The sequence below is a fragment of the Bufo gargarizans genome, chromosome 1 (genome assembly GCF_014858855.1).
Source record: "Bufo gargarizans isolate SCDJY-AF-19 chromosome 1, ASM1485885v1, whole genome shotgun sequence".
Classification (NCBI taxonomy): domain Eukaryota; kingdom Metazoa; phylum Chordata; class Amphibia; order Anura; family Bufonidae; genus Bufo; species Bufo gargarizans.
In genome coordinates, this window is record NC_058080.1 from 743,553,279 (window position 1) to 743,578,293 (window position 25,015).

The 25,015-nt window shown below is 43.1% G+C and overlaps 1 long non-coding RNA gene across 1 annotated transcript; it reads left to right on the plus strand.

The window, feature by feature from the left end:
- The first annotated feature begins 2,949 nt into the window (after positions 1-2,949).
- LOC122925016 lies at positions 2,950-4,626 on the plus strand. Its single transcript, XR_006387481.1, has 2 exons — positions 2,950-2,990; positions 4,488-4,626. It is a non-coding gene; the product is annotated as an uncharacterized LOC122925016 (long non-coding RNA).
- Positions 4,627-25,015: the final 20,389 nt, after the last annotated feature.

The following is a 25,015-nucleotide window of genomic DNA, read 5'->3' on the forward strand; positions in this document are numbered from 1 at the left end:
GAGGAGCACCAGCCTCTTATATCACAAGGTAAGAGCCGTCATGTGCAGTGTATACACATGTGTGCAGTGACATGTAATGGAGGAGCACCAGCCTCTTATATCACAAGGTAAGACCCGTCATGTGCAGTGTATACACATGTGTGCTGTGACATGTAATGGAGGAGCACCAGCCTCTTATATCACAAGGTAAGAGCCGTCATGTGCAGTGTATACACGTGTGTGCAGTGACATGTAATGGAGGAGCACCAGCCTCTTATATCACAGGTTAAGACCTGTCATGTGCAGTGTATACACGTGTCAGAGCTCAGCCACGGATGCGGTAGGACATGTCTGCTACGGACCATTAGACACAGTAGACAGCCATTGTAGGGTCTTGCAGGGACTGTGAAGAAGATATATTTAGTTCGGTAGATTGAGTTACTAGTTAGATTTACAGATTTTATCATTAGGGACAGTTAAAGGGTTTCTGTCACCTGAAAAATGGGTAATAGGCTGACATCGGCGATGTGCTAATGTCAGCTGAACAGAACTATATTAGCGCCATCTCACTGCCTGAAGCCTTTATTATGAAAAACTAACTTTTATAATATGCCAATTAGCCTCTAGGAGCCGGGGGGCGGGGGTGTTGCACCTGCTCCTAGAGGCTCCGTTTGCCCACCTCTCTTCATGCCCTTCTTCTCTCGATTGTCAGGGCCAGGCCGCGCTGCTCTCCTCCCTCCGGCCGTGTCTGCAGTGTAAATCTCGCAAGGATTTTCACACACGTTCAGCTGAGGCCAATAAAAAATATCCGCCATTTCTGACGGCCACTTCTACAATCCCTACACAGCAGGACCCCGACTTCCTTGTCCGTTCCCCATTGTAATGCTGCTGCTCTCTGAAATAAGGAGAATTTTTTAGATACTTGTTCAGAACAAGCCACTGCGTCTTCTGATACTACCGTGTGTGTTTAAACACTTGCAGGCATCTGCCCCTAGTAAGGTAACATTTTTGGAATGTTTTAAATTTTAAATTCTATACAGGCTTTTACTCATAGCTACATACTGTATGTCCTTGTCACTCTGACATTATTTAGTATTGTTGTCACTGCGATAAAGAGCTTGAAATTAGGGGGGGGGGGGGGTGGAGGGGAGGAAGAGAAAAAAAGAAAGAAGACAGAAACACTGTGCGCCGTAGAAGATCTCACAGCAATTTTCAGGCCATTCAGAGCACTTTTGATTTGGGTAGAATCAACTCTTCTGATCCAAAAGAATTTCAAGAAAATCACTCATCTCTTAAACAGGTTCTTACTTTTATAAGGAGAGGCCATCATAGTGACTTCCCATTTGTTCTCCTGCCCTTCATGTCCAGGATCCTCTAGTCACTCCACAAGCAGAGAAGATACAACCTGCTACACGTGACTGGAGGAGGAGGTCGGACCCCCCTGCAGCAGGTGCATGGATTATTACAAGCCACATTCAGAGGAGCCGGACAGTCACAGAAATGTCTGCAGCTGATCTGCTCTGTGTGAACGTGCTCTTAGATAACCAGTGACTGATCTGTGCTGCTCTTATAATCTGTCCAACATGGGAAATGTGGAGCATCTTTACTTTTACTCTGCATTTCAAACAGGATTAGTAAATCTGCCCAATTGTTCACCAACTGGTTATAGGGTGTCCAGACCCTAAGACAGCAGAGCTTCTCCAACCATGTTGTCCCCTCTCTGCCAACCTCAAACCTTGGTATCCCTTCCACCAGCCCCAAACCATGATGCCTCCCATCTATGTGGTCTTGGGTCAACTTGAAATGGGCCGCAATGTTTTTGTTGAATCCGTGGCTTCCTTTGTGGTGCCCTTCCTTGATCACCATTCTCTCTGCGTTTTTCTATTAGTAGACACGTGGACAGAGGTTTCTGCAGTTTGTAGAGTTTTCTGGGGGTCTTTTGTTGTGAGGTTGCTGACTATTGTAAATAATCTTCCTACAGAGGAGGATGGGGGTTCCAGTGATCTCAGAGGTTCTGGTCCAGCAGGGCGGCAGTCTCTTTGATGTTGCTGTAATGGGCTTACAGAAAATATCCAGGAAATGTCATCAGATCTTTCACCATAACAGCTGCTTAGGAGAAAGGAAATGTCTTCCCAGGGAAAGAAGTCTTGGAGAAAGCTCTACATCTATATCCCTCTCCAACTCCTCGGTGCCTAGTGGAGAAGAGACGAGGAGTAGTTGTTTTACTTCTTCCATGTCCGTTGTGTGACTGATAAAGGTCTTTGGGGGTTCTCTTGATGCCTTAACACATTTTTGGTTGGTAGGGTGATGTAGAGCACTTATAAAATAGTTTAAAACTTTTTACTGTATCCTAACATAGTAACATAGTACATAAGGCCGAAAAAAGACATTTGTCCATCCAGTTCGGCCTGTCATCCTTTTAACGCACTATTGTGGAGAAGGAGCAGTCAGTCCACTGCCCACTATTCACTGTCATAGGCCTGATGTTACTTCATGCCTGTGGGCTGCTAGGTGCTGGGGCCTCGGCACAGGTGGTGAGGAGCAAAACATTATTTCCTCCGATCACTAAACCTAGAAGTGAAGGAGCTGAGAGAAGATTCTGATCTATAGACAGATCTACAGGAGGCCATGTGTTCAGTCACTGTGTGCTTGTGTCTCCACAGATGGATCCAGGAGGAGAAATCCACCAGAGAGATGTCCCCGTCCTCTGTATTCCCAGGACTGTCCAGAGGAGAAGGTTCCGGAGAACCCTCAGGTAGATGGAGCTGAGCCCTATACACATCTATATAGGGGGTCCTGCAGTCATAGAGGGGTCATAGATTGTGGGGGTCTCTTCTGTGGATCTGTTAGATTTCCCACCTGTCTGCTGTATTGTCCTGAATTGTTACAGATGACAAATCAGGGGGAAGATCTGACTGATATTAAAGTGGAGGATGAAGAGGAGCAGATGATGGGCGATCCCCCGTGTAAGAGTGAGGTGGAGGAGGACATTCCAGGAGATGTCACCACAGGTATGGAATCATGAATAAAGAAAGTGAATTCCAAGATTTCGCAACCCCTTCTGCAAATTTATGTACAGTTACTTTCATTGGATGACACAAAAGCTGTGCCCTCACCTTTCACAGCAGGATCCAGGTGTAATTCACAGCTGAGCTCCCATTTCAGTGGTCGTGATCACTCTTAACTCTGATCCCGAACATTTAACCCGTCAGATACGGTGTATAGTGACTATGTATGTATAGTGCCATCTTTCCGCGTGATGCCTTTAAAGGGTGCCGATGGTTCCTATCGCAGCTGGGAGCCTTACAGTAGCCCCCCCCATTGCTGCCATCTTGGTACTCCATTCTGGCTCTCTTCAGCAGTTTTCTGGTCCCTGTATAGTAAAACCTCTAGACAGTCATGGTCCCATGCAATTCTGCAGACAATGACTGGCCTCAGTGGTGACATGGAACATCCATGCAAAGACCAATTCCTTGGCTTCAGTGGTGCAGGAAACTACTGCTTGAAAATGGGCGCTCTCTCACTAAAGAGCCAGGGAGACTGCAGCCACTGAGGAGGGGGAGTGCACTACAAAAAGGCTTGTGAATTAAAGGGGTATTCCGGCTGCAGAAAAAGTTAAGCCCTATCCAGGATAGGGGAAGGGGATAACTATTAGATTAGTGGGGGTCCTATGGTTGTGACCTCCACTGATATGGATGCAATGGCTGGGTGGAAATATGTGCCGCTGCTCAATTAGTTTCTATGGGAATTCTGAAGATAGCCCAGTACAGTTACAGTGCTCGGCTATACTACTAACAAAGTTTATAAGGCTGAAAATAGACATCTGTCCATCCAGTTCAGCTTGTTATCCTGCAAGTTGATCCAGAACTCTGGAACTCCCATAGAAATGAATGGAGTGACAGCGTGCATTTCCATCCAGCTGCTCTGTCCATTTCAGAAGGGCTCAATGGGGTATGGGGCCCCCGTTCTCCTACCCAGCAGTAGGACCCCACTGATCTAATAGTTAACTGTCTATACCCCTTTAAGCTCCAGGTGGGCATATCAAATGGATTCTTCTAGTGAGTACACCAATGTCATGAGGTCTCAGATCTATTTAATTGGAGTTTGGGTTGATGAATGTGGTGATGGATCCTTTTAAGTGAACTTATTGTATTAGAGTGATGTCCGATTGATGTTAAAGGGCAAAATGTGTCGACAGACTGCAGGGCTGGGGTTTTCATATTTACAAGTGCAAGTTTTATTAAGTCATGATTTACTGTATGTAATAGTCATGACCAGTTGTAAGCCAAAATCCTGGACTTTTCCAGGAAGTTATACAAAGCTTTATAAGGTTGGAATCACACTTGCAGTGTTTTTTTTAGCCAATGCCAGGAGTTGATTTAAATTGAATGGCTTATACCTCTCCTTTATGCTGGATCCACTTCAAGCCTGATAGGAATGTTATAAGCTTTTGTACTCCGTAGTTTCAACAAAACAAAAACATAAATTTCAACTTTTTATTTTAACAGAAAATCCCAGTAAAAATTCAGATGGAAACTTCATGTTATCATTAAATTATAAAGTAGAAGATAAAGATATTATGCAGCACTCTTCGGTTACCTTTAATGTACATCCAGGACTTCACAATAAAGATCTATCATATAATCCTAATCATAACGAACCTTGTACTGACCAATCACAAGTTCTTACCACAAGTGCAGGACAGAAAGGAGTTGAAAGGTTTCACTGTAGTAAAGAGTTCACAAAGAGATCAAGTCTTTCTACACTCAAAAGAATTCACACTGGAGAGAAGCCGCACTCCTGTTCAGAATGCAGAAAATGTTTTACATATAAATCACATCTTGTTATACATGAAAGATGTCACACAGGAGAGAAGCCATATTCATGTTCAGAATGTGGAAAATGTTTTACACGGAAATCAATTCTTGTTGCACATGAGATAAGTCACACAGGAGAGAAACCGTATTCGTGTTCACATTGTGGGAAATGTTTTACAAGGAAATCAATTCTTGCTGCACATGAGCGAATTCACACAGGAGAGAAGTTGTATTCATGTTCAGAATGTGGAAAATGTTTTACTCAGAAATCAAATCTTGTTAAACATGAGAGAATTCACACCGGAGAGAAGCTGTATTCATGTTCAAAATGTGGGAAATGTTTTATACAGAAATCAAATCTTGTTACCCATGAGAGAATTCACACAAGAGAGAAACCATTTTAACATATTAGGTTATTTATGTAACTTAAAAATCCAATAAGAGGCATTATTTTTTGTGTGGCATTATCCTGGATTCCCTAGACGATCAAATTTTCTTTTTTCTGAGGTTAACTGTGACCGGGATCCATGGAAGTAAAATATTGTTGATATAAGGAAGAGAAGAAAAGCCTTGTTTACTTCCAGAGCAGTGAAGATGAATTGTCCCCATGAATCTTGCTTCTTACCACTGTATTCATAATTCTATCCACACTGCGGGATAGTCCACAGTAATATGGGCAGAAGTAACGATGCTCCATGTAATTGGTAAGTCGGTGGAACAATGAATTCTCAATTATACCAGCAATGTCAGGACATCTTTCTGTGAGCTGAATCTCAAGAGAATGTGGATCATGCAGCAAGACAAAGACCCCAAGCACACAAGTCATTCCACCAATAAAGGGTTAAAGTGTACTCGTCGTTCCAGTTTATTTTTGCTAATGTAGACAAGGGATGCCTTATATTTTTGTAATATACTTTATTAGGGAAAGCTATTTATTTGTATTAGAAACATCTTCCCCTATGAAAATGGCTGACCTGTTACATGTGCACTTGGCAGCTGAAGACATTTGTGTTGGTCCCATGTTCATATGTGCCTGCATTGCTTAGAAAAATGTTTTAATATATGCAAATGAGTTTCTAGAAGTAACAGGGGTGTTGCAAATACTCTGAAGTAGAAGATGAGTACACCTTGCGCTCCCTACTGGTGGGTCTGTGAACAATCAACAAAATGACTCCGCTGCTAAGTGTCGAAAGGAGCTGTTGTCCTCCTTTAATTTCAAGATGAGAGGAATACTTAAGTCACCCAAAAGGTAACGTGGGACACCAGCGCTGGAATAACAGAGCCCACCCGCTACCACCCTCTATGTCTGCAGTTAGTTAGTAAGTATTGATATGAAGAGGAAAGGGAAGGGGCAGATGATGGGATCGGAACGAAAAAAAATATATGTATGCTAAAGAAGAAAGCTGCCTGATGCGCTGCTATGTTTTACTGAATTCAGGGAAAAAGGCAAGTTCAAGCAAGAAGAAATCTCACAATGTGCAGTGTACAATGCAATATGTAATTTGTACCTGATAGGGTCCTGCCTGATGATGGTCTATGTTATATCCTCTCCGGTTAGTTACTTTCTTTTGAAATCCAATAGGTGTGCTGTGATGAATCCGTCCTGTGTGCTCACCTTCTAGCACAAACGCTGCCCCGGCCGGAAGCAAGCGTGGTGCGAGGGAGCTGGTTGTTGCCGTCGTCCTGGAGACCGCTGCGGTGACGTCACCTGTATAGGTACTGTAGCCGTCGTAGGACAAAAACCTCCAACGCGTTTCGGAGCCAATCGGGCTCCTTCGTCAGGGATGGTTAGCGCAATGTCCGTGCGGGTTTAAGTAATCTATCCGGTCTCCATGGTGACGGGACTCGGCTTGTACAGGGCAGATATGTAAAACGGAGGGCACTGTTTTTATTCCTGAATCGTGCTTGGGGGTATGTATTATTAAATATATCCCACTAAAGGGTGCTTGTGAGTTTTAAGTGGACATTGGATACTGGTTGTATTAATAATGGGGGCATAAGTATATGAATATTAAATTGTATGATAGATCTAATAGTAGTTGGTGGTTAGTGAAAAGCAGAAAGTTCAATTTCTTGATTTAACCCTGTGGGTGCCAGGCTGTTACATTTGAAGATCCACTTGCTTTCCATCCTCGACATCAATTTGATATAGTCTCCTCCCCTACTGTCCTGTTTTATTTTTTCGATTCCTGTAACAATAGATCCCGCAAATTTTCCCTGATGGAAGTTGGCATAGTGGCGTGATAGCGGGTGGTGGTCTGCCTTTTTGTGTATGTTATTAACATGCTCCCTAATCCTGGTTTTGAGCTCCCTTTTGGTGCGTCCTATATAGATCTTTTGGCACGGGCATTTGATGGCGTAGATCACCCCCTTGGTGTAGCAGGAAATATGGTCCTTAATAGTGAATTTGCCCTGAGGGGTATCGAATTCTAGTATGGGTTTTGTTTGGAGTCTGGAGATTTTACAATTTTTACATAATTTACATGGAAAAAAGCCTTTTCTGACATTGGCTTTCTTGCTCACTGTATTCTTTTTAACAGACGGAGCTACAAGGTTGCCTAAATTGGCAGATTTTTTAAAAATAAATGTCGGTTTGGGGGGGATTTTATTCCCGATCGTTTTGTCGTATTTAAGGATATCCCAATATTTATAGATGATTTTCTTAAAATAATTGGCCCCTGCACTATATGTGGTGATGATTGGTACTTGGATGTTATCAGTGTCATCACTTATATATTGTTCCTTTTTAGTTTTTATTGTTCTCCAAGTAATTTGTTTCTATCCATGTCAATCACAGTTTTAGTAATGGGAGTCAGTGTATCTTCCTTGTAGCCCTTCTCAATAAATTTTTTATTTAATATGTCAACTTCCTTGTGGTAATCTTCGGTGGTAGTGCAGTTTCTGCGGGCTCTTATATACTGGCTAAAGGGGATGTTATTGAGCCATAAGGGTAGATGGCAACTTTCCAAGGGAATGAAGCTATTGGTGTCCGTCGGTTTATGGTAGGTTTTGGTTTCTATTTTCCCATTTTCAATAAATATGGTTAAGTCAAGAAAATTGATTTGTTTTTTATCAAAGGTTGGAGTGAAGTGTAAATAAAAATCATTTTTATTTAAGTTAATTAAAAAATCATTTAGTGATGATACGTCCCCTTTCCATATAAAAACAACATCGTCAATAAATCTTCTCCAGAGGACCAGACCCGCACCGAGCTCGCCATTGGGAAATATGGCAGACTCCTCCCATCTGCCCATATATAGATTTGCGAAGCTCGGTGCGAATCGGGTCCCCATCGCGGTCCCCCACGTCTGCAGATAAAATTCAGATCCATATTTAAAATAATTATGTTCCAGAATGAACGTAATGCAATCCCCAATAAAATGGATCTGTTCTTCTGACATATTTGTGTCCTTTCTTAAAAAATGTTCTGCGGCCTCACGGCCTTTTTTCTTTTCTATAATAGTATACAGGGCAGTCACGTCCAGTGTTCCCAGGATATAATTGGACTCCCATTGAATACCTTCAAGGATTTGCAAAATATGTTTGGTGTCCCTTAAGTATGCTGGTAATGATAAAACTTTCTCTTGTAGTAAGACATCAACATATTTTGATAAATTAGAGGTAAGGCCGTCAATGCCTGATATTATAGGTCTGCCAGGGGGATTGTTTCTGTTTTTGTGAATTTTTGGCAGGTAGTAAAATATGGGGATCTTAGGACTCTGGTTGTTGGTGAAGAGCGTTTCTTCTTTTGAGAGTATTCCCATATTTTTGCCTTTTTGAATCAGTGAATTCAATTTACGTTTGTATGTATCAGTGGGATCCATGGTAAGTTTTTTATAGGTTTTATCATCAGAAAGGAGTCTGAGAGATTCTTTGTGGTAATCACTGTGGTTTAGTATCACTAATCCGCCTCCTTTATCTGCAGGTCTGATGGTGATGGATTGATTAATTTGTAGGGACTTGATGGCTTTAATCTCACCTTTAGATAGGTTATGGGGGCCTATCCTTTTTTTTGGATTGGTGCGGAGTAGATCCCTAATCACCAAAGATTGGAAAGTGATGATGGAATCTGAGTATTCTGAAACGGGGTTAAATTTGGAAACTGGTTTTAGGATCAGTGTGGGTGAATTTTTCCTGAGCAGTAGATAGGTTATTAATGTCAGTCCTGACCAGTCTAATATTTGATTCCTGAGATATTTTAGGGCATGATCGTGCACTTCTCATAAGGATTCCTACATCTTCTCTTGTCAGATGGTTAATGTTCTCACTTTGGTCCATCATAGGTTGTTTTTTTATGTTGTAAGTTTTCTCCTTTTTAATGAAGAATTTTTTTAGGGCTAGTTTTCTGAGGAATTTTTTTACTCCTATAAAGGCATCAAAGGGGTTAAATGTAGATGTCGGAGCAAATTTTAAGCCTTTATTGAGGAGGGTGAGTTCTTCTCTGGTCAGATTATGGCTACTCAGGTTAAATATACCTTCTCCCAGATTATTCTGTAGGAGTGTGGTTTTGGTCATTCCTCTACCTCTTCTTCCCCTTTTGGTTTTTTTCTTTTTTTTGTGGTTTGGCTCCTTGCACAAAAAAAATCCTTATTAATAGTTTTCTTTACTTTTTTACTAGATATGGTATTTGTGGATTTGGTTTGTTTAGAGTTAGTTTTTATGGATGTGTTATAGCCTCCTTTTGTCACGGCGGCATAACTAGGTTGTTGATTTTGAGGTATTTTGTATTTAGTGGTACTGGTCCTTGGTGATAGGGCCTCTGTTATAGGGTCTTCCTCTATTCTTTCTAGAATTGCGTATCTATTTGGAGATATTATGGAGCCGTTTTCTGGTTGTTTGGTTCTGTCTATGGTGCTACTGGATTCTATTTTAGATGGTGAAGGTGTATTAATCCTATCATTGTGTGTATGGTTAGTAGCTGGTCCCTTTTCTGGACTATCCTCATAGACTGAAAGGTTATTGAGGGTACAGTCACACCATGTGTTATCAATGGTGTCAAACTCCCCCTCTGACACCAGACTGACTTCCTGTAGGGTATCTGTGTTGGATACTTTGTCTATTTCTCCTGTGTCTCTCTTTAATTTTTTGTTTTTTTTGACTATAATAGCATCTTCTTTATTTTTAATTCTATTTTTTATTGACCTGGAGATCCTGATTAACTCTTCCTCTTCTTTATATGGTCTTATTTTATCAAATATTTCCAGAATCTCCTTGTTGTTTCGTCTTAGACTTTCTTTTCTTTTATCTATAATAAAGCTTACTGCTTGTTTGGAGAAATCATGGAATAGTGAATCCCATTCATTTAGAGTCATAGGGTCCCCTAGATCACCATTAAGCGGTTTAGACACTTTTAAACCCTTAGGTACTGTGTCATTTTCTAGGTATTGTTCTAGGGAAGAGACTTCCCATAAATCCCGCATCTCAGTGATTAATAGTTGTTCTAATTTTTTCACGTGACCAATAATTTCTATTTTATTATCTTTCCAGTATTGGTTATACTGGTTTGGTTTTTCCTTTATATTTTTATTGAAAAATGACTGGACAAAGAGGATTCTGTCTCTCCTGTCATTCCACAATTCACTCATAATAGTAGGTGGTGGTGTGCTGCAAGGCGGTTACAACAAGAAACAATGAAACAATCTGAAGTAGAAGATGAGTACACCTTGCGCTCCCTACTGGTGGGTCTGTGAACAATCAACAAAAATGACTCCGCTGCTAAGTGTCGAAAGGAGCTGTTGTCCTCCTTTAATTTCAAGATGAGAGGAATACTTAAGTCACCCAAAAGGTAACGTGGGACACCAGCGCTGGAATAACAGAGCCCACCCGCTACCACCCTCTATGTCTGCAGTTAGTTAGTAAGTATTGATATGAAGAGGAAAGGGAAGGGGCAGATGATGGGATCGGAACGAAAAAAAATATATGTATGCTAAAGAAGAAAGCTGCCTGATGCGCTGCTATGTTTTACTGAATTCAGGGAAAAAGGCAAGTTCAAGCAAGAAGAATTCTCACAGTGTACAATGTACAATGCAATATGTAATTTGTACCTGATAGGGTCCTGCCTGATGATGGTCTGTGTTATATCCTCTCCGGTTAGTTTCTTTCTTTTGAAATCCAATAGGTGTGCTGTGATGAATCCGTCCTGTGTGCTCACCTTCTAGCACAAACGCTGCCCCGGCCGGAAGCAAGCGTGGTGCGAGGGAGCTGGTTGTTGCCGTCGTCCTGGAGACCGCTGCGGTGACGTCACCTGTATAGGTACTGTAGCCGTCGTAGGACAAAAACCTCCAACGCGTTTCGGAGCCTATCGGGCTCCTTCGTCAGGGATGGTTAGCGCAATGTCCGTGCGGGTTTAAGTAATCTATCCGGTCTCCATGGTGACGGGACTCGGCTTGTACAGGGCAGATATGTAAAACGGAGGGCACTGTTTTTATTCCTGAATCGTGCTTGGGGGTATGTATTATTAAATATATCCCACTAAAGGGTGCCTGTGAGTTTTAAGTGTACATTGAATACTGGTTATATTAATAATGGGGGCATAGGTATATGAATATTAAATTGTATGATAGATCTAATAGTAGTTGGTGGTTAGTGAAAAGCAAAAAGTTCAATTTCTTGATTTAACCCTGTGGGTGCCAGGCTGTTACATTTGAAGATCCACTTGCTTTCCATCCTCGACATCAATTTGATATAGTCTCCTCCCCTACTGTCCTGTTTTATTTTTTCGATTCCTGTAACAATAGATCCCGCAAATTTTCCCTGATGGAAGTTGGCATAGTGGCGTGATAGCGGGTGGTGGTCTGCCTTTTTGTGTATGTTATTAACATGCTCCCTAATCCTGGTTTTGAGCTCCCTTTTGGTGCGTCCTATATAGATCTTTTGGCACGGGCATTTGATGGCGTAGATCACCCCCTTGGTGTAGCAGGAAATATGGTCCTTAATAGTGAATTTGCCCTGAGGGGTATCGAATTCTAGTATGGGTTTTGTTTGGAGTCTGGAGATTTTACAATTTTTACATAATTTACATGGAAAAAAGCCTTTTCTGACATTGGCTTTCTTGCTCACTGTATTCTTTTTAACAGACGGAGCTACAAGGTTGCCTAAATTGGCAGATTTTTTAAAAATAAATGTCGGTTTGGGGGGGATTTTATTCCCGATCGTTTTGTCGTATTTAAGGATATCCCAATATTTATAGATGATTTTCTTAAAATAATTGGCCCCTGCACTATATGTGGTGATGATTGGTACTTGGATGTTATCAGTGTCATCACTTATATATTGTTCCTTTTTAGTTTTTATTTGTTCTCCAAGTAATTTGTTTCTATCCATGTCAATCACAGTTTTGTAGCCCTTGTAGCCCTTCTCAATAAATTTTTTATTTAATATGTCAACTTCCTTGTGGTAATCTTCGGTGGTAGTGCAGTTTCTGCGGGCTCTGTTAAAAAGAATACAGTGAGCAAGAAAGCCAATGTCAGAAAAGGCTTTTTTCCATGTAAATTATGTAAAAATTGTAAAATCTCCAGACTCCAAACAAAACCCATACTAGAATTCGATACCCCTCAGGGCAAATTCACTATTAAGGACCATATTTCCTGCTACACCAAGGGGGTGATCTACGCCATCAAATGCCCGTGCCAAAAGATCTATATAGGACGCACCAAAAGGGAGCTCAAAACCAGGATTAGGGAGCATGTTAATAACATACACAAAAAGGCAGACCACCACCCGCTATCACGCCACTATGCCAACTTCCATCAGGGAAAATTTGCGGGATCTATTGTTACAGGAATCGAAAAAATAAAACAGGACAGTAGGGGAGGAGACTATATCAAATTGATGTCGAGGATGGAAAGCAAGTGGATCTTCAAATGTAACAGCCTGGCACCCACAGGGTTAAATCAAGAAATTGAACTTTCTGCTTTTCACTAACCACCAACTACTATTAGATCTATCATACAATTTAATATTCATATACTTATGCCCCCATTATTAATATAACCAGTATCAATGTACACTTAAAACTCACAGGCACCCTTTAGTGGGATATATTTAATAATACATACCCCCAAGCACGATTCAGGAATAAAAACAGTGCCCTCCGTTTTACATATCTGCCCTGTACAAGCCGAGTCCCGTCACCATGGAGACCGGATAGATTACTTAAACCCGCACGGACATTGCGCTAACCATCCCTGACGAAGGAGCCCGATAGGCTCCGAAACGCGTTGGTGGTTTTTTGCCTACGACGGTTACAGTACCTATACAGGTGCCGTCACCGCAGCGGTCTCCAGGACGACGGCAACAACCAGCTCCCTCGCACCACGCTTGCTTCCGGCCGGGGCTACGTGTTGCAAATACGCCTAGAGGCTCAGCTCTCTCTGAAATGACCAGGCCCTCTACAATTTAACAGGGCCAGGTGTCATTACATTTTCACTGCCTGGATATGTCAGTTAAATATTTGTCCACCTTATGTAATTTTCCCCAGCTGTGGTCACTCTTACATTTCTTACCTTGTTCTGCCACATCCATTCTAGCAGAGCACAGTCTGTAACCAACATAAACTGTAGTGCCCTGGAGCAGGGGTACATTAAAGTCTGGACACTTGCATATTTCCCTTATGCAAATTCATCAACTCTTTGCTTTATTTCACTTAGTTGACTTCTATTGTTTAATACTATGTAACTGCATTTTATATGTATGTTATGATAAATATCCTGTTCATTTGCACTGTATTTTCGAGGCTCTGTGGAAAGGGTTAATGAATACTGAGAGACTTTTGAGACTTTGAATGAGAAGCCGGTGATTTTTCACAGCTGCCATAGGGTTTAAAGCATATTATGGAGGGAAAAGGCCAGATTTGTTGTGTCATTGAGTAAAATTAAAGCTCTAATGTGAGTCAGATGGGAGTGGTAACTTTGTAGTTGTTTGTGCTGAGTTTTTCCACCCTCCCACTAGAAGGTTCCAGTCTAGCTAGAAATGGTATACAAGGAGAGCAGTCAAAGCCCCCTAGTGTTATGTAGTTAGGGACCAGTGCTTACAAGAGGAGACTATGCCAGACTATTGAGTAACCAGAAGAAGATGGTGAGATAGGGACGCTGAACAACAGACCATGGGTCACCAGACCTGTGACCAAGGAGCCACCCAGACTATTGAGCTACAGAACGTGGGCCTCCAGCCTTTGACCAGAGTATCAACCTTCTGAGAGAGAGAGTGGTACATTTAAGAGCCTTTTCTCAGCATCAAACCCTTCTTCTACCAGGGAGGAGACTGAAGAAGCCAACCCTATGCCTCGCCTGTATTGTTTTGCACCTGAATTCCTCAAGTAAAGAAGCACACTGGTTAACTGCAGACCCTGACTCTCTGGACTTATTTCCCATAGGGGTGCACCACGCCTTACCATCCCTTCCAGAGAGCACATGGTGACACCTTAATGGTGTCAAGGGAATCCAGTGTAGGATTGGGGCTACCCCAAACCCAAACACTGCAAAACTTTCCACCCCATAAACAGTATTTTTATTATTCCAGCAAAAACTCGACTGCTAAACATTCTCATTCCATAAAAGTTTTCTCTATAGGAATCCACTCTCTGCTGAGGTATCTCAATGGCCGTTCCTTGCCATTATCCATCCGATATAACCCTGTGTCAGACGAACCTGTCTGGACCTGAAAATCCTGGGTAACTAGCACTGGCTGTTTACCCAGAACAGACTTTAGACTATGAAAAGCCTCCTCTGCCTCTGGGGTCTAAGTCACCAGTACTGATTTACTACCCCGTGTTAAGTCAGATAATAGTGCTGCCATTGAGGCAAAATCTGGCACAAACAGTCGGTAGTAACCAGTGGCTCTGAGAAACTGTCTTGGTCCCTCAGGCGACTTATGTCAGGAGATCAGTGAGACTGGCTGAGCATGGAGGACTCTAACAGCCTCCTTGATTTCTCTTGATTCAGTATTGATAGGGTTAATGACCACTTCCCTTTTCTCAGCTGTTGCTCAGTGGTTTCTTCTACCCTTTATAGTCTGACCCCACCCTTCTGACTATGCAGTAGATAGCTTAATTTGGGTTTGGCTGAGCTGGTGTGAGGTTGCTCTAGTGTTCCTGCTCATCCTTCTCTTCAGAAGTTAAGTGTCGCGCTTGTGTTTGTTATATTCTCTGTTGTTTGTATCTGGGCCTGAGACAGAGACTTCCATTTGTCCATCTGGGGAGTTAAGGTTAGGACCAGAGACAACCCTATTCCAGGGTATTATAGGAAAATAAGGGCCTAGGTATCCTGCATATGAATATTCCTACCTTCAAGGTCTATTCATATTGATAGGGAGTTAGGGTCCGGATTGGGGTTGTTTAGGAGGTGACCTGTTCCTTTCCTTGTTTCCAAGCCCAGTTACTGTTCCCCTTACCTCCTCTGTTCTGTGTGGTGTTTTCTTCCCACACCTGATCATGACAGAAACACCCTGACTAGTTTCTTGGTTAACGGTTTAGGCCAGTTCTGTATTGCCTCGACCTTGTTAACCTCCTTTGCCCATGTACTTTGGTTCCTTTAAGCCCACTGCACATCTCTGCAGGCCTATGGTAGAGCCCACATCACTAATGGAATCTAACACAGCCTGTACTTTGCAGGGATGATTTTTCCAGTCTGAACTAAAAATGACCACATCATCGAGGTGGATGTTGACATAGCCACAAAGCAGTCTCAAGGTCAGATCTGTCAACCTCTGAAATGTAGCAGGGGCTCCATCTAATCCAAATGGCATCAGTACATACTTGAAAAATTCCTCTGGAGTGGAGAACACAGTTTTCTTCTTTGCCTCATCTTATAATGGTATCTGCCAACAACATTCAATCAGATTAAGAGTGGTGATATACCCTGCATTACAGAGCCTCTCAATCAGTTTATTTACCCTGGGGAAGCGTAGACATCACATTTTGTCACCTCATTTAATTTCAAAGTCATTACACACACCCCATGGCACCATTTAGCTTTGGGACCAGTACCAATGGGCTTGAATACCCAACTCAAACATGCATTTGACCTCAGAGGACACCTCCTCTCTGCGTACTTCTAGTATGTTATATGGCTTACCGTTCACTTTACAAATCAGCTTGGTCTCTATATCATATTTTATTAGGTGTGTACGGCCTGGACGATAATAAAAATTACCTTTATTCCTGTGAAGCAATTCCTTAACTTCTTGTTGTTGGTGCACCGACAGTGCCTCTCCTATAAGTGGAAAATGGTTGCAGCACATCCTTAATCACGTTATGTGTGGACATCAATGATTCCCGTTCCTTTCAGGACTTGATCAGGTTCATGTAATAATCCTGCCCAGGCTCTCTTCTATCTGGTTGTTTCACCTTGTACCTCATGTCACCCACCTTTTTCACAATCTCTTAGGGACCCTGCCAATTAGCTAATAATTTACTTTCCATTGTGGGTACTTGTCACACCTGTGACAGGTGTTAGAAGGTCTGAAAGACTGGCTGCACATGAGTGATTGGACAGCCTCTTTTGGTTTCATTTTGTGTGTTGCTGTTATGTCCACACCTCCTGTTCAGGTGTGGATCATGTGACCTTTACCTCCCCCTATTTAGTCTGACTTTACCCATCACTCCTTGCTCTGGATAGCTTTCTTTGGTTTTGGAAGAGCTGGAGTGTGGTTCTTGTTGAAGTCCTGTTCATCCATCATCCCCAGAAGTTAAGTGTCCCGCTTGTTGTGTTTTGTATTCCCCCACCCCCCGGTTGTTTACTAGGCCTCAGCGAGATGCTAGTTCCTTCACTAGGGAAGGAACAGGTTGTCTCTGCCTTATCATTACTAGGTGATATAGTGGGGAAGCTCTGAGGAAACTGAGGGGGAAACAGACATCAGAATTTTGTTACTTTCTATAGTTGTTCTTGTACAGTTGAAGAGCAATGGGGAATGATTTTAGTATACCTGAAGGTTATAAGACTGTCACGGTCCCTCCCATGACAGAGGTGAGAAGATCTGAGAGACTGGTGGCATGTGAGGGTATCTGACAGTCTCTCTATGTTTTCTCCTTGCAGTGTTGTTGTTTGATAATGACCACACCTCTTGTCAGGTGCAACTTGTGGTCATTACTGAGGCTCTATTTAGTTCTGGCTCACACTGCTTACCATGCGGTTCATATTTCCTGCAGGAGTTGGTTGAGCTGGTGTGTTGTTCCTTTGGATCTCCTGCTCCTCCATTCTTCTTTAAGTGCATTTTGTTTTGCATTTTTTTTATTCGCTTGTGTTTGTTGTTTTCTAGGCCTCAGGGAGACGCTGGTTCCTTCATCTGGGAAGGAACCGGTAGTCTAATTCCCTGCCACTACTAAGGCTTTCCAGGGTCTCCAGGGCTAAGGTTCCGGTGTAGGAGTATTTTCACCTTCTGGGTCTACACATATTGGCAGGAGTCAGGGAGAGGTCTAGGGATTCCTAGGAGGTCACCATCCCTCTCCCTTAGCTTTGAGGCCTAGACTTCGGTCTATTTCCTTCTGTTTGTTTTCTGGTGTTTTCCCCTACCTGTGACAAAGACCGCCAAAACATTGGTGAAGGAAAGAGGAGCTAAGGAGGGTCTGAAGAATGTGGACAGAGTGTTGGAGAAGGCAGGGATGAAGTATGGGAATCTTAGCCTAGAAGTCTGGGAAATATTCAGAAGAACACATTGTGGTTGGATAAAGGATCATAGATGTGAAGAAGTGGTTGATACATGGATAAAGGTAGCTCATGATGTTGAAACTGGGGGATGGAGAGGAGAAGTTGTGCAAGGTAGATTGTTGTATACTCAGAAACCGAAAGGCAGTACCATTCCTGGTTGACACGGGGGTAGCCAAAACAGTAGTAGACCAGAGTTTCTTGCGGCCACATCAGTTAAACCCTTGTTATGTACTGGCTGTGGGATTTATAGGAGAAAATTTTTTTGTCTGTAAATCGGAGCCAGTTAAACTAAAGATAAAAGACAGTACGGTTGTTACCCAATTGTTAGTTAAAGAAAACCTGCAGGAACCTCTTTTAGGGACTGATGTTTTGCAAGCACTGGGAGCCCACATACACTTTGATCCCAATGGCACTACCCATGTAGATTTTGGGGCCCCAGAGGAAGTATAACCACACCTCTTGTCTCAGTTGTAGCTTAGTGGTCATTCCAACTTCTCTATTTAATCTTGCTTCACCCGTTATGCTATGCAGTTGATAGCTTTAGTTTGGTTTTGGAAGAAGTGGTTCCTGCTCGTCCATTTACTACAGAAGTTAAATGTTACTTCCCTTTTATATTTTGTTGTTTCCCCTCTGTCTTTTGCTACTAGGCCTCAGGGAGAAGCGTGTTCTTTCATATTGGAAGGAACAGGTCGTCTCAAGCCCTGACACTATTCCAGGGCAATTCAGGGTTTCCAGGGTCATAGGTTCCAGTGTATGAACATTCCTACCCTCAAGGTCTGTTCATATGGATAGGAGTCAGGGCTAGGATTAGGGTTGCTATAGGTGGTGTTCCGTTTCCCTTTACCTAGCTCTGAGGCCTAGTTCCTTTTCCCTTTCCTCCTGTTGTCGGTGTCGTGTTCCCTCCCACATCACTAACGTGACAAATACTCCGCTGTTCCCAATAAAGAAGAAACCAGTTAAGGGACAGCCTGTCAGTTACAGGACGGTTCATGATCTTAGAGAAGCCAACAAGGCGACAGTTTTACAAACTGGTATGTGCCAAACCCGCATACCTTACTGTCACAAGTTCCATCCACTGCTACGTGATTCACAGTGATAGATCTGGCAAATGCTTTCTTTAGTGTCCTGCTGCATCCTGTCAGTTTGCTTTTACTTTTAAGGGCAACCAGTATACTTGGACCGTCCTGCCTCAGGGAGCTCAGAACTCCCCCGACCATATATACACAGGCTCTGCAATCTGTCCTTACAAACTGGGCACCGCCCGGCTCAGTGGTCCTGTTACAATATGTGGATAATTTGCTCCTGTGTGCCTAAACCAATGAAATTGGCTGTGAAGCAACTATATCTCTTTTAATTTTTTACATCAGAACGGGTGTAAAGCCTCAAAGCAGAAGCTGCAGTTTTGTAAAAACAAGGTTGTATTTCTAGGAACATTGCCTCTCCAATGGAGCTTGTCACCTAACCCTAGAAAGAAAGGAGGCTGCTGAAAGGATACAAGTGCCCAAAGGAGCACAAAGCTGACGGGTGTTTTTGGGGCTGGTGTCATACTGTCGCCCCTGGATTAGACATGCCTCCATCTTAATGCAACCTCTGTATGATTGGCATCTGACCCATTTCACCTTACAGTATAGGGCAGTGAATAATTTCCATACATTGAAGCTGTGCATAACCTCAGCCCCAGGCCTGGGTATTCCAAAATATGATGAGGAATTTCAGTTGTTCTTCTCCGAAATGAAGGTTAACAGGATGGCTATACTGATTCAGAAACATGGTGACCTACTTTTCAGCCATATTAGATCCTGTCGCCAGAGACGCCCCCTCCTGTGTCGGGGCGGTAGCGGCATTGCAGGCAATGATAGAAAAAGCCTCTGAAATTGTGTTAGACTACCTGGTGATTGTACAAACACCTCATGACATACAGGGCACAGGTTCAACCTAAGCATATTTCTATAGCCAGGCAACTCAGACTCCAGTGTACACTCCTCATGCCGCTAACATTTCTTTCACAAGGTTTACTACTCTGAATCCTGCTACTTTGTTACCAATCACAGATTCAGAAATAGGGGAAGGGGGTATACAGGCAGCCTCCTAAATTACATGATGACCCCCATGACAGTGTACAATTAATGCAACAAGAAACGTCAGGATTTAATCATGTACATGAAAACCCCCTTGATAACCCTGATTTTGGGTATTTTGTAGATGGAAGCAGGTTGATGGGAGAGGACAGCCGGTCCACACTGGATATGCAGTGGTCACACAGCATGAGGTAGGGATAGCTGAACCACTGCCACCTCACATGTCAGCACAAGAGGCGCAGCTGAAGGCACTCCCTGAGGCATGGAAATTGGCCAAGGGGAAGAAGGTGAACATCTACACGGACTCAAGGTATGCTTTTGGTATTGCACATAATTATGGACCCATATGGCAGGCTAGAGACTTTCTAACATCAGCAGGCCAGCCAATTAAAGATAAAGACTCTGTACTTGAACTTATGAACTCTCTGTGATTACCAGTGGAGGTTGCTAGTATTAAGGTATAGGCTCATATAAGATGTACCACGGTGGAAGCAAAAGGCAATGATTGAGCAGACAAGGCAGCCAAACAAGCTGCACTCCAGCCACTAAATGATGACGCCACCCCGGTGAGAGCCTTGAGGCCTGAGGACATTTCAGTAAGTACATTTCAAAGAATGCTTGAACAAGCCCCTCCTGAGGAAAAAGAACTGGGCAAAACAACGGGCCAAACCTGATGAACATGGAATTTGGAGAAACAAGGACAAACTTTGTCTACCATGCCCTCTATACCCAGCTATGGCTCAGGAGGCCCATGGGCCCACTTATCTATCAAAAGGTGCCATGGTAAGTGTGGTTAATGCAAGGTGGATTGCTCCAGGACTTTATACAGTAGTCTCTCGGTTTGTACAAGGATGTATGGTCTGTGCATTGAACAATGCCGGTCAAGTGGTGAAGACTCCAAGCAAGCACCCCCCCAGGCCACTTTACCCGCTCCAGAGACTGCAGATAGACTATATACAACTGCCTAAGGTAGGAGTATAGTAACTTGTCCTTGTGTGTGTTGATCTCTTTTCAGGATGGCTGGAAGCCTTCCCAGTAGCAAAGGCAAATGCAAAGAACACAGCAAAGAAGCTGTCAGTGAACTGGTGTGCAGGTTTGGTGTCCCTGAAGTTATTGAATCAGACAGGATTATCCCCATTTGAGATTCTGTTTGGAAGCGCCCCCAGATTAGATTTGTATTTTCCACAACAGTTGATAGTCTAACAAGCTACATGCGGGCCCTCACAAAGAGGCTTGAGTACACCCATAAACAAGTGTTTGCTTCCCTTCCAGATCCAGATTCAGTAGAAGGAACACACAGTCTGCAACCAGGAGACTGGGTGGTCATAAAAAGACATGTGAGAAAAGGTCTTGAAGGAGTTCCCATAGATGCTTAGCACTTGTTGGCCCTTTTGCCTTCACTCTGTGGTCCAGCTCACCCCAAACCATCTCGATTGGGTTCAGGTCCGGTGACTGTGGAGGCCAGGTCATCTGGCGCAGCACCTCTTCACTCTCCTTCATGGTCAAATAGCCCTTACACAGCCTGGATGGAATAGCATGCCGCTGCAAGATGCTGTGGTAGCCATGCTGGTTCAGTATGCCTTCAATTTTGAATAAATCCCCAATAGTGTCACCAGCAAAGCACCCCCACACCATTACACCTCCTCCTCCATGCTTCACGGTGGGAACCAGGCATGTAGAGTCCATCCGTTCACCTTTTCTGCGTCGCACAAAGACACGGTGGTTGGAACCAAAGATCTCAAATTTGGACTCATCAGACCAAAGCACAGATTTCCACTGGTCTAATGTCCATTCCTTGTGTTCTTTAGCCCAAACAAGTCTCTTCTGCTTGTTGCCTGTCCTTAGCAGTGGTTTCCTAGCAGATCTTCTACCATGAAGGCCTGATTCACACAGTCTCCTCTTAACAGTTGTTCTAGAGATGTGTCTGCTGCTAGAACTCTGGGTGGCATTGACCTGGTCTCTAATCTGAGCTGCTGTTAACCTGCGATTTCTGAGGCTGGTGACTCGGATGAACTTATCCTCCGCAGCAGAGGTGACTCTTGGTCTTCCTTTCCTGGGGCGGTCCGCATGTGAGCCAGTTTCTTTGTAGCGCTTGATGGTTTTTGTGACTGCACTTGGGGACACTTTCAAAGTTTTCCCAAATTTTTCAGACTGACTGACCTTCATTTCTTAAAGTAATGATGGCCACTCGTTTTTCTTTACTGAGCTGCTTTTTTCTTGCCATAATACAAATTCTAACAGTCTATTCAGTAGGACTATCAGCTGTGTATCCACCTGACTTCTCCACAACGCAACTGATGGTCCCAACCCCATTTATAAGGCAAGAAATCCCACTTATTAAACCTGACAGGGCACACCTGTGAAGTGAAGACCATTTCAGGTGACTACCTCTTGAAGCTCATCAAGAGAATGCCAAGAGTGTGCAAAGCAGCAATCAAAGCAAAAGGTGGCTACTTTGAAGAACCTAGAATATGACATATTTTCAGTTGTTTCACACTTTTTGTTATGTATATAATTCCACATGTGATAATTCATAGTTTTGATGCCTTCAGTGTGAATCTACAATTTTCATAGTCATGAAAATAAAGAAAACTCTTTGAATGAGAAGGTGTGTCCAAACTTATGGTCTGTACTGTATACATGAATTCCTGAAAAAACTGCATGGTCTGAATAGTAGTTCACAATGTTAAAAACAGAAAAAATGCAAATCAACCATGGCGGAAGTATCCTCATAGCTGCTGATCTGGATGAAACAACACAATGAACATATAGAGGCACACCAGGAATGGACCAAATCCTAATAAAGATACATGAGTTCCTTTTTTAGGTTCAAGCCATTCGGATATCTTGTTTTTAATTGTAGAATCCAAAAGGCTTCCCTTTGTATTAATCGCCTTTGGAAATCGCCCCCTCGAATAGAGGGAAAAACTCACTCGATTCCAAAGGCAGAAAAAGTTCGTAAGCTCCTGTCGTGCATCGAAACAAAGTGCCTGGCAGCATTCGAAATATTGACATAAGAATTAGTAACAAAATTCAGATGTTCCAGGATTCTATTTTTCAACCTTCTTGTGGTGCTTCCCACATAGAGGAGGTCACACTGGGGACATCTGATGACATAAATTACCCCAGTGGTATCGCAGTTTATATAAGATTTAATGGGGAAGGTGTTCTGAATCCTCGAAGATTTTGGTGGGGACAACATAACCGCAAGTTTTGCAGGGATGACTGCCGCAGCGAGTGAACCCGGTGCATTTAAGCCAGGTGTTGGTCTGGGTTCTTTTCGAAGCTGATTTAATTAATGAAGGGGACAGGGATGAAGCCAGCGTGGGAGACCGTCTGCCTGAGAAACAAGGACAAACTTTGTCTACCATGCCCTCTATACCCAGCTATGGCTCAGGAGGCCCATGGGCCCACTTATCTATCAAAAGGTGCCATGGTAAGTGTGGTTAATGCAAGGTGGATTGCTCCAGGACTTTATACAGTAGTCTCTCGGTTTGTACAAGGATGTATGGTCTGTGCATTGAACAATGCCGGTCAAGTGGTGAAGACTCCAAGCAAGCACCCCCCCAGGCCACTTTACCCGCTCCAGAGACTGCAGATAGACTATATACAACTGCCTAAGGTAGGAGTATAGTAACTTGTCCTTGTGTGTGTTGATCTCTTTTCAGGATGGCTGGAAGCCTTCCCAGTAGCAAAGGCAAATGCAAAGAACACAGCAAAGAAGCTGTCAGTGAACTGGTGTGCAGGTTTGGTGTCCCTGAAGTTATTGAATCAGACAGGATTATCCCCATTTGAGATTCTGTTTGGAAGCGCCCCCAGATTAGATTTGTATTTTCCACAACAGTTGATAGTCTAACAAGCTACATGCGGGCCCTCACAAAGAGGCTTGAGTACACCCATAAACAAGTGTTTGCTTCCCTTCCAGATCCAGATTCAGTAGAAGGAACACACAGTCTGCAACCAGGAGACTGGGTGGTCATAAAAAGACATGTGAGAAAAGGTCTTGAAGGAGTTCCCATAGATGCTTAGCACTTGTTGGCCCTTTTGCCTTCACTCTGTGGTCCAGCTCACCCCAAACCATCTCGATTGGGTTCAGGTCCGGTGACTGTGGAGGCCAGGTCATCTGGCGCAGCACCTCTTCACTCTCCTTCATGGTCAAATAGCCCTTACACAGCCTGGATGGAATAGCATGCCGCTGCAAGATGCTGTGGTAGCCATGCTGGTTCAGTATGCCTTCAATTTTGAATAAATCCCCAATAGTGTCACCAGCAAAGCACCCCCACACCATTACACCTCCTCCTCCATGCTTCACGGTGGGAACCAGGCATGTAGAGTCCATCCGTTCACCTTTTCTGCGTCGCACAAAGACACGGTGGTTGGAACCAAAGATCTCAAATTTGGACTCATCAGACCAAAGCACAGATTTCCACTGGTCTAATGTCCATTCCTTGTGTTCTTTAGCCCAAACAAGTCTCTTCTGCTTGTTGCCTGTCCTTAGCAGTGGTTTCCTAGCAGATCTTCTACCATGAAGGCCTGATTCACACAGTCTCCTCTTAACAGTTGTTCTAGAGATGTGTCTGCTGCTAGAACTCTGGGTGGCATTGACCTGGTCTCTAATCTGAGCTGCTGTTAACCTGCGATTTCTGAGGCTGGTGACTCGGATGAACTTATCCTCCGCAGCAGAGGTGACTCTTGGTCTTCCTTTCCTGGGGCGGTCCGCATGTGAGCCAGTTTCTTTGTAGCGCTTGATGGTTTTTGTGACTGCACTTGGGGACACTTTCAAAGTTTTCCCAATTTTTCGGACTGACTGACCTTCATTTCTTAAAGTAATGATGGCCACTCGTTTTTCTTTACTTAGCTGCTTTTTTCTTGCCATAATACAAATTCTAACAGTCTATTCAGTAGGACTATCAGCTGTGTATCCACCTGACTTCTCCACAACGCAACTGATGGTCCCAACCCCATTTATAAGGCAAGAAATCCCACTTATTAAACCTGACAGGGCACACCTGTGAAGTGAAGACCATTTCAGGTGACTACCTCTTGAAGCTCATCAAGAGAATGCCAAGAGTGTGCAAAGCAGTAATCAAAGCAAAAGGTGGCTACTTTGAAGAACCTAGAATATGACATATTTTCAGTTGTTTCACACTTTTTGTTATGTATATAATTCCACATGTGATAATTCATAGTTTTGATGCCTTCAGTGTGAATCTACAATTTTCATAGTCATGAAAATAAAGAAAACTCTTTGAATGAGAAGGTGTGTCCAAACTTATGGTCTGTACTGTATACATGAATTCCTGAAAAAACTGCATGGTCTGAATAGTAGTTCACAATGTTAAAAACAGAAAAAATGCAAATCAACCATGGCGGAAGTATCCTCATAGCTGCTGATCTGGATGAAACAACACAATGAACATATAGAGGCACACCAGGAATGGACCAAATCCTAATAAAGATACATGAGTTCCTTTTTTAGGTTCAAGCCATTCGGATA